The 11373-nt window shown below is 41.3% G+C and overlaps 1 pseudogene; it reads right to left on the bottom strand.

Moving 5' to 3' along the window:
• Positions 1 to 1262: 1262 nt before the first annotated feature.
• Positions 1263 to 1380, bottom strand: LOC126428281 (5S ribosomal RNA; annotated as a pseudogene).
• Between the last annotated feature and the right edge of the window lie 9993 nt (positions 1381 to 11373).

Below are 11373 nucleotides of genomic sequence, written 5' to 3' on the forward strand. Positions count from 1 at the left end.
GCATACCTGCCTGAACATCACTACTGATCACTGCAGCAACCTCATATTTGATGTCATTACCCGCTGTCATCTATCAAAGACTTCATTTCACTTTGCGATTTTATTTAGATTTTTTTTTTTTTACATTCAGTTTCTTAGTGTCCATACCTCTTTGGTACGCACGATCTTATATTAGGATTAACATCAATAAATGTCCCACTGACGAAGTACAGATTTCGAACACTTGTCTGCTGTATCCACATTTCATGAATACACGATATTCATACACATCCCTTTCATTTGATAACTGTAGCTCGAAACTCGGAGGATATAATTAGCTGCCCAGTCTACGGCGCGCTCTTCATTTTATATTCAACATGTCTGTTTGCTGGTTCGTTGGTGTAAGTGCAACAGGTTCCTAGAGGAAACACGACGTATTCTCTTGTAGAGAGAATTTATTTCAAGAATTGCTCGCAAAGACAAATAATTACACAAAGTTTGCTCAAAGATCAGCACCAAAGTACCACGATTCAATATTTCCTACAAAGCTTTGTGTTTCAAAAGGAAACGTAAGATGAGGCAGAAAAAAGCTTAATTTGAAATAAACAGACAAAGAGGCTATCATGTTTGAAATAAAGAAAAACAGTTAAGGTGTGATCAGTTATTCATCCGGAAAATTCCGGCTCAAGAAACACACCCAACCGTGCAAGCAGCTATGAGAGTCATTAAACAGTGTCTGTTCAGATTTTGTGAATCAAGGTTTGTGCAAACACGTTAGGAGAATGATGTAGTTTTGTACTGGTTACTGCAAAATGTAAAGAACGATGATGTGGAGCCTCAAATACTGTAAGAAAAAAAAAAAAACTTAACTCCTCTCGAACAGGCCATGAAGGCACAACGGCGCCGACCGGCCGCCGCGTCATCCTCAGATCGCCGGCCGGAGTGGCTGTGTGGTTCTAGGCGCTACAGTCTGGAGCCGAGCGACCGCTACGGTCGCAGGTTCGAATCCAGCCTCGGGCATGGATGTGTGTGATGTCCTTAGGATAGTTAGGTTTAATTAGTTCTAAGTTCTAGGCGACTGATGACCTCAGAAGTTAAGTCGCATAGTGCTCAGAGCCATTTGAGCCATCCTCATATCATAGGCGTCACTGGATGCGTATATGGAAGGGGATGTAGTCAGCACACCCCTCTTCCGGCCGTATTTCAGTTTCCGAGACAGGAGCCGCTACTTCTCAATCAAGTAGCTCCTCAGTTTGCCTCACAAGTGCTGAGTGTACCCCGCTTGCCAACAGCACTCGGCAGACCGGATGGTCAACCATCCAACTGCTAGCCCAGCCCGACAGCGCCTAACTGCGGTGATCTGACGGGAACCAGTGTTACCACTGCGGAAAGGCCGTTGGCTCAAATACCTTAAGAGGCGACAAAAGTTTCTGGACGAGGCCGTACGGTACAGAATAAGTACACCAATCACGGAAAATCTATGAGAGCTTAGAGACAGTCATCCGACCGACAGGCAAATTTGAAGATATACGTTTGTTGAAAGGCTGTGTCCTGCTGCGTTCGTAACTGTCTGCTACACATTCTCGTCCAGCATTAATAGTCTACTGTTCAAGGTATTTTCTAACGAACACAAGGCGTGGTATTCGCCTGGGGAGAGAGCAGGATGTAAGGCTGGTGCTCTAGTCGTAACGTCCCCAAAGAATGAGGCTGACCTTCCACCTCGACGGGCATCTCGTGTCGAGTCGCGACTGGTACGGCACTTGACACACCATACCACAACCACGGTTTCCGATAGACGTGCTGTTCTATACACATTCTTCATTCTCCGATGGATGTCTACCGGTGTTTGTCATTCGGCAGCCAAGTGAAGAAAAACACCACGTTGGTCTTGTTTGGGTGCTTTTTGTAACAACGTCGCCATAGATCACGTTTACACATTTACCGCACGCACGTAGGAAAGGCACAAATGTCACACTGATCTCTTGCCTATATTTCGGTGCTTATATACCAGCATCGATGTCATGCTATGTTGTGTATGTACTGCAGCGACAATGTTAAAAGGAAACTTTTCGATTGGCCCTGACGTTACTCAAATGAGCGATAGTAGAGTGCTAAATGCCGAGGCACCTTATCGAAGGTGCGTTTATGAAGTCTTAAAATCGCAAAGTGGCCTTCTGTAAGAGCACGAGGAACAATTTGATCAGCTTTCTTTAATTCGGTAGTGGAACTCTACTGCGCATTCTGGTGGGCATCTATTGAATGATATACGTAAAACATTTGATCACCTTATAGTCAGCCACAGTTTATAGCGTACATTGTCCACAGCTCTTAGTTATTGCAGTTGTTAACTATTGGAGACTCTAAAAGGCGCAGTTTAACACAACTATCTTTCTTCTCTTGACGAATTGGACGACACAGTAAGACTTGAAATTCACTAAGTCGTAATGAATTGCAGACAGTGTGACAAACTTTTGTCAAGAAGCACTTTTACCTTGGACCGCGAGAAAGACGTATTCAGCACAAGTTTCAAGTGGACGAAATGTACCACTTTCACGTGTGACTACTTGTCATGACTCATAAGTTTGCAATCCATGTGCTGCTGGTGAACAGCGCGTAGCCTGTCCTGATGACGATTCCAATTATTCAGTTTAACGACACAACTTCATTACGTGTTTCTGCCAATTGTGCTTATCTAGTGTCCGTTCTTTGCAGCTGCCACACAGCAGCGGCACCACAGTCGAAGCTGCAAATAGTCGATAATAAACCATGATTATAGTCGAAAATATTGTTCAAACCTTGAGTGAAGATAGAGTGACAGAAACACAGAACCGAACCCACAATGTAACTGATCAGGCCGAATAGCGGCTGCATATGTTACTATCAACTGTCGATGCCGTTCGTCTCGTGGTTAGGTGTCAGTGCAACATTCTTCCCATTATTGTGCAATGCCGTTGTCCTCCTGAGAAATTTTATTAAATCCCGGAAAATAAAGCTGTAATTAAAGACTTTATCCGTTCCGTGTAGTTTGAATACATAAGCAAAGTTTTCGTAAATAATATGCCAGCACCAGTATTCCAGCGACGCGCAGCATCCACCACTTAGTTACAAAGTGGCGCACAATAGGTTCGGCTACAAATACGAAACAAAATAGGCCACGTTTTGATTTAGTTAAAAAATAACGTATTGTAGATTCGGTTTTAAATGCGAAACGAAATAAGCAACACTTCCATAAGACCCCACTGCCGATACTCAAAGGAGAATCATTGCAAGTTAAAAAAGAAAAAGGAAAAACAAAACAAAATGAAAGTTACTACAACAATCTGCTTTTAAATACACATATTAGTATAATTCTTTTACAAATTGAAACTGAAACCCTACTGGGTTATGACTCCGTAGCAACTGAAGGAGATAAGCAAACCCAAGAATTCATTATTGCAACATGTTTCTGGAAAAGATCATTGGTGGACACTCACTGTGTCGTATTTCATGTTGGACGAGGCATGTTTACGTTTATCTGGCCATGTTACCTCGCAGGACATAATGCATGCAATTTCGAGGAATCCTCGCGAGATATAAGAATATTCATTTTGGATGGGCAAATAAGTGTTACCAGTAAATAAATTGTAAATGTCGTGTGACTAGAGCCTCCCGTCGGGTAGACAGTTCGCCGGGTGCAGGTCTATCGACTTGACGCCACTTCGGCGTCTTGCGCGTCGAGGTGTTACCAGTAATCGTGTAGGATGACTAACTTGTTGTGATTAGACCGTCAGTACTCAGGTTACAATTTCTAAAGAAATTCTATAGGCTATTAACTTACAGTGATAGAGGATACGGCTTTCTTTCGACAAGACTGAGCCAGACGTAACACACAAAACGTTTCACTGAGTCGCGTTCATGCACCTTTTCATAAATGAACGAGTAGTCAGCAGAGGACGGTGGCCTTCAAGTTTCCCAGAGTTGTAGACTTGGGATTTTTTTTTCCTTTGGGGCTGTAGTTGAGTCACCGTAAGTTCGTCACTGACAGTCGCCAGGATGTGACAGCTTCATTGGTCTACCTCAACCAATAACATAATGAGAGTTTGTAAGCGTCTCTATGGCAACGCCTCAGTGATATCAGAGCTCTTAGGAAGGCTCCTTTTTTGCCTGCAGCCGTTGAAAGCTGGCAACAGCACTGCGAAGTGTCATATAACTTCCCGTTTCGTCTATAATCAGAAGAGGAGGTTTAGACATATAACCATCACAATATTGATGAACCGAAGGTAAACATTCGACGAGAAGTTAACACAATTGACGGAATCTCTCTAACTTAGACAACTCTCAATATTATGGCGAGCACATAGTTATAATTTTTGAACGCGTTTTGTAACAGTAATGTTAATTAATGTTTAAATTGTGCACCATTCATAAAATATAATTCCAACATATCGCTTCGTAAGTTATTACGTTAGACGTTCGGTTTTACGTTGCTCATCCTGTGTAATGAGTATCCCGTGAAAAAGAAAAGTCCTTAAGATTCCATTCCTGATTGTGTATGCATGTTAACGCAAAATCGCAGGTATAATTTTCATGTGACCAGCTTTTATTAAACATTTAATCTCGATTATTTCACCCTGAAACGTTGGTAGCAAAAGACATCTTTATGATACTGCATCGTAAACTTCATTAAGAGACACCATTCTTCTCACAACGAAAGTGCAAACACAAGTAAGACACTCTAGGTCCAATGCACTGTTTACCATTAATTTTTATTCAACGCCTATAGCATGATTTCAATTAGTAATATTATTTACAGTGATTAACGTAATTATTTTAGTCATATTCTCAATTACTTGTAGCTTTTGGCACTTGTGCAACTCAGGTTCCAAAGACATGTTGTCGTGACTGAAACATGTTTATCGTCGCTCATACGTAATCCATTGTGACAGATAATGCAAGGGGCCAGCTGGTCGTGCACTAGTTTGACAGAATTTGCGCGAGTTCCAACACGGACGAAAATAGCTTGCGAGGAGGTAGCTCGTGGATCTGTCTGCTCGACCAGCAGGTGACACAAAACCCTATTCCACTGGTGGAACATGAGGGCCGAAAAGAAAGCCGGCTGTTTTAAAGGCAGTATCTAACGTGAAGATTTACTGTGAGTAGTTTTCCGATGCGAGTGGCCATCATAGACCCGCGGGAGGTGTGATGAAGCCACCATGGCACAAACTCAGGAACCGCAAACTACTTCACGTCCCCTGTAAGCAAAAGCCATATTTGTAAAGATAATGAATACGCAAGACATCTCATGGAAGAGAGAGACGAGGCAGGGAAAGACGTATGAATAACCAGTCTGTAGATATAACTGTACTTCGCATATTGACGATGAAAGATATGAATGCTCCTTTTACCCATAAAAATAAGTAACTTGTAAACACTTTAAGCGAAGTCTCCTCATACAGCGTTTGAACACACCTATCTAAAATGAACTTTAGAAATTAAAGGAATGTACTTCTGGGTGGGAATTATTGAGGTTAAAAAACATCACAGTGAAAAAGAGCATAACAAAAAATGTAGTAACAGTATTAGATAATAAATGATATTAACCATCTATAGAATTCATCTGTAGCATTTAATATAAATAATGGTAAATAATATTTATGTTAAATAAATCACTGAATATGATGTAACTCAAAAGCAAGGACTCCCCCCCCCCCCGCCCCCCCCACCCCCCCCCCAAAAAAAAAAAATTAGTACGACGACGTAAAAGTTAGCCCTAACTCACGGACAGCACTTATAGTAACGATACGTTTCATATATATACTGTACGTTTCATAATGAAAAGAAGCCACAACACTCATTTTTTTAATGAACAGACAATGTTCCGAATTTTTTAACTGCTCAATGGAATAAGCGCAATACTGCGAATCACATAGAGCATTTACAGGTGTATCTTTCATAATAATATGAACATTATTTGAATTTTATGGGTTGTGCAACGGAAGATAGAAATTATAAAAGGACAGTGGGCATGTAAGCCTGGGGCATGTTAACTTTGATGTCGGCGAGTAATGGCGTTCTAGTATTGCTGTCTCTTTCTATTAGACTCTACGTACTGCCTGACCACGAAAAGAAGTGAAACACGAAACTCTCTCTCTGACAATATGAAAAGAGCAAAATAAATCTCTACGCTCACAGAGATAAAAGCTACTGAAAGTGCGGTGGCAGTAGGTACAAATTATTCAGAAAAAATGTATTACAGTGAGATTCTTTCTAGTATGCAACATATATTTCCATTAGAGGTACTGTTGTGGAACAAGAAATAATACGAGAGACGTTCATGAAGTAGTGCAACACATTCTCTTTATCGGCCAATTTCGGTTGAAGAACTGCGGAATTCGTTTTGGCATACGATGAAACATACACGCTTCAGGCCCACTAGTTTCATGAAGTTCAGATTAGTGGCGACGCTATATCTGGTCTTCAAAATGGCATCTGTAACAGATGTGCGGAGCTCAAGCATCTGCAGCATCGTTGATAGAATCGACTGTGCTCCTTTGGTACAGAGTCTAGTAGAGAGTCGGAATCAAGGACTCAAGCTGCCCTGCGGCAGTGTACAACGAGGATTCCTCGACTTGCGCCATTGGGTGTTGGGTGTTCAGGTTGTGCTTAAAAGGCCAAGTGTCCACTACGTACAGGAAACCGCTACGCCGGTAAGAGCGGCTGTGTGGAGTGAATTGGGCGGTTTCTTTTTTTAGAATAAAGGGTTTCGGGAAAACTGCAGAAAGGGCATCAGTCTGAAGGAGTGCAGGGCAAACACAGGAAGTGGACCTATGAACAATCGGTATTCAAGTTATAATTTGTCGTAGCTCTGTTAGGAAAATACTAGAGCAAGAGTAAATAGGAAGGACTGAAGCTCAAATCATTATAGGTATGGAAAGCTGGCTAAGGCCGAAAATAAGTTCAGCCGACATTTTTCAAAGGACCTACCAACGTTCAGAAAGAACAGATTAAATACAGTTGGTCATCGATTGCTTATTCCTGTCAGAAGTAGTTTACCTCGTAGTGAAATTTCAATACGAGTAGGTAGTACACGCGAGTTAGTATAGGTAGAAAACCAAAATAAATTGACAACTGGTTCGTATTATCGACCCTATGACTCAGATTATACAGATACTGAACAGTTCAAAGGTAATGTAATTTATTTCAAATAGTTACGCCACTCATACAATAGTAATTGGTGGATCTACTCCGGAAACGTCGGCGAAAATACATGTATGAAGTCGGCGGTAGGTATAAAATGTCGTCTGAAATTCTAACGAATGCTTTCTCAGAATATTATTTCTAATAATTAGCTAGGAGCCAACTCCAAGGGTAAATGACTGCTAAAACATACTTGACATCTTAGCAACAATCCGTAGCCGATAGGGAGCATCGTGACGGACATAGGGACTAGTGACCACAAGGCGGTTTTAGCGAGACTGAATACCGTAACAGCCAAATCAATCAATAATAAATGAAAAGTGACTATTTAAAAAGCAGATAAAAATTCGCTTGACCCCTTTCTAAGATAAAGTTTCGACGTCTTCCGATCTGACAATGTAATCTTAGGACAATTGTGGTTTGATTTTAAGGAAGTAGTGTTGATGACAATTGAGATATGTATACCACATACATTAATACGAGGTGGTACTGATCCCCCATGGTACTCAAAGCAGGTCAGAACACAGTTGCCGAAGCAACGAGAATGTCGTGTCAAATTTAAAAGTACACAAAATCATGAAAATTGAAGAATCTGTACGGAAGCTTGTAATTTAGATACTTTTGATAGGTTGCACAACGTAACTCTGTCTCGAAATACGGCAGAAAACCCAAAGAGAATCTGGTCATATGTAAGTACATCAGCAGCAAAACGCAATGAATACCTTCACTATACGATAACAATATTGACGCCACCGATGAAATTGGCTCAAAAGCAGAGTAACTAGACACATTTTTCCGAAACTCCTGCACCAAAGATGACAAAGTAAATATCCAGAATCTGAATGTAGAACAGCTGCCCACATGAGTAACCTGGAAGCAGATATGCTTTGTGAAGTTCAAATCTCTTAACAATGGCTAAGTCTCCTGTCCAGATTGCTCAGCAACAGGTTCCTTTCACAGTATGCTGATACAATATCTTCACACCTAGCTATCATAAACAACCACTCGCTCTTCGAGAGATCCGCACCAAGAGACCGGAAAATTGCGCAAGTCACACTAATATCCAAGAAAACAAATATGAGTAATCCGATAAATTACAGACCGGTGTCACTAACCTCGGTTTGTGGAATAATCTGGGAACATAAACCGTGTTCGAATATTAGAGACCGGTATCACTAACCTCGGTTTGTGGAATAATCTGGGAACATAAACCGTGTTCGAATATTATGAATTACCTCGAGAAAAAGGATTTATTGACAAATAGTCTGCACGGATTGAGAAAGAGTCAGAATTGTGATACACAACGAGCTTATTATTTTGACGAACTAATGGCTGTTACCGACAGGGGATGTGAAACTGACTGCTTAGTTTTAGATTTCCCGAAGACTTTAGACACCATTCCCCAAAAGAGTCCTCTAATCAAACTGAGCGCCAATGGAGTATGGTTTCAATTGTGCGCCTAGATTCTGTCAGAAAGTCACAGTTCGCAGTAATTGAAGTAAAGTTATCGAATAAGCAGAAGTAATATCTGACGTTCCCCAAGGAGGTGTTATAGATCTTCTGCTGTTCCTGATCTGCATAAACGACATTAGAATCAATCTAAGCAGCCCTCTTCGACTGTTTGCAGATGATGCTATAATTTGCCGTCTTTTAAAGTCATCAGATGGTCTAAACCATGTGCCAAATTGTTTAGAAAAGATACCATTATGGTGAGGAATGTGGTAAGTCATCTACATGAGCACTAAAAAAATCCTTTAATTTCGGTTAAACAAAAAATTAAACAAAGGCTGCAAATTCAACTAAATACACATGTTCAATTTATGGATGTCTATCTTACTGCATGGTCGTGGAACTTCGGGTGATGATACGTATCAGAAAAAGTACCACCACAGCTGTATAATGAGAATGTCTTTATCGTGTCAGGGGACTGGTTTCGGGGGCACATTGCCACCATCCTAAGGCCCCACCACTGCCAAAAGAGTATTTAATTTCCCAGGTGCATTTACTGTGGGATCCCAGTTAATAGCTGACGTGAGTTAATCTCATCACGAGTCTATACCCGACACCGTGCTACCTCCAACGCAGTCACATGTGATTGCATTTGAGACATAACGACGTCGGGGATAGACTTGTGATGAAAGCTAGCCCACGTCTGTTAGTAATGAGGATCTCACAGTAAATGCACCACGAAAATAAAATAATCTTTTGGCAGTGGTGGGGCCTAAGGATGGTGTCAATGTGACACCGGAACTAGTTGTGTGGTGGAGTAGAAACATTCTGAAGATAAAGCTGTGGTGGTATTTCTTCTCGTATAAATACATAGGGATTACAATTGCGAATAGTTTAAGCTGGAACTATCACGTAGATAATTTTGTGGGTGAAGCAAACCGAAGACTGCGATTTATTGGCAGAACATTTAGAAAATATAACAGGTCTACTAAACAGACTGCTTACAACATGCTTGACGCCCTCTTCTGGAGTACTGCTGTGCGGGGTGGGATCCGTATCATAGGAGACTGATATGGGACACCGAGAAATTGTAGAGAAGGGCAGCTAGTTTTACGTTATCGCGAAACAGAAGAGAGAGGGCCACGGGCATGAGAACTGAATTGGGGTGGCAGTCCCTAAAACAAAGACGTTTTTCTTCGCGGTACATTTTTCTCGTGAAATTTCAGTCATCGACTTGCTCCTCCGATTGCGAAAATATTCTGCTGGCGCTCACCTACAAAGGGTGAAATGATCATCATGATAAAATCAGAGAAATCAGAACTCACACAGAAAGAATTAAGTGCTCGTTTTTCCCCTTTGTCGTTCAAGAGTGGAAGTGTACAGAAATAGCTTGATGGTGGTTGGGAGAACACTGCCAGGCAGTTAGCTGTGACTTGCAGAGTAATCATGTACATGTAGATGCAGAAACAAAAATGATAACTATCTGGCAGATAACAGATGTTTCCCTTTTCTTCTATCACATCAGAATCAAGGAGTAAAATTACGAATGATGACGATGAGGTCGCATACTGCGAGGAGGGTAGGGGACGATGCGGGAGACCTGCACCGCCGTACTAGGCAAGGCCGTAGCGGAGGTGATTTGTCGTTGCCTTCCTCCGAAAAAAAATTATGAAAGGAATTTTAATTAACCATGCTGTACCTTTGGCGTTACTAGACTAGAGGCAGTTAAAAAAAAAAAAAAAAAAAAAAAAAAGGTTCAAATGTGTGTGAAATCTTATGGGACTTAACTGCTACGGTCATCAATCCCTAAGCTTACACACTACTTAACATAAATTATACTAAGGACAAACACACCCATCCATGCCCGAGGGAGGAGTCGAACCTCCGCCGGGACCAGCAGCTCAGTCCATGACTGCAGCGCCTCAGACCGCTCGGCTAATCCCGCGTGCCCTAGAGGCAGTTGCTCCCTATTATAACACACCAAAATATTTTTTTTAAGTATTTTTTGATTTCTTGACTGAGACGCTAAAAAGTGTCCTGATGAACGGCATGTTAGTAGCGACTGAAGTATTTAAAATTTTTCAGGCGGCACGACTAGGGACTTACAATTTCTACAGGAATCCGAGAACTTAGCTTTCGACGCTTTTGCTTGTGGACTTAAATATTTGCATTGTTATAGATGTATGATCTTTCTTTCTGTTAGATTTCTCCTAAGATGTGGAGAAACTACCTATAAACGAAGTCAAGACTAGCTATCACAACAGTCTTGGAACGACCCACAGAGACAATCTCCACTCCTTCCAAATTAATAATATAAGTTAAGACCAGGTGTGGCTTGAATTCAAAGAAATAGTTTCGGCAGCAGTTGAGAGATTTATACAAAATAAATTAACACACGACGGAGCTGATCCTCCTTGGTACACAAAACGGGTCAGAACACTGTTGCAGAAACAACGAAACAAACATGCCAAATTCAGACAGACGCTAAATTCTCAATATTTGCGAACTTTTACAAAACCTCGAAATTTAGCGCGGACTTCAATGTGAGATGCTTATAACAGGTTACAAAACGAACCTTTGTCTCGAAAACCGGCAGAAAATCAAAAGACATTCTGGTCGTATGTGAAGTACATTAGCGGCAAGAAACAATGAATGCCTTCTGTGCATGATAGCAATGCTGCCAAGGCAGAGTTAATAAACACAGCCTTCCGAAATGCCTTCACAAAAGAAGACGAAGTAAATATTCTAGAATTTGAATCAAGAACAGCT

The sequence above is a fragment of the Schistocerca serialis genome, chromosome 1 (assembly GCF_023864345.2).
Source record: "Schistocerca serialis cubense isolate TAMUIC-IGC-003099 chromosome 1, iqSchSeri2.2, whole genome shotgun sequence".
In the NCBI taxonomy this organism is placed as follows: domain Eukaryota; kingdom Metazoa; phylum Arthropoda; class Insecta; order Orthoptera; family Acrididae; genus Schistocerca; species Schistocerca serialis.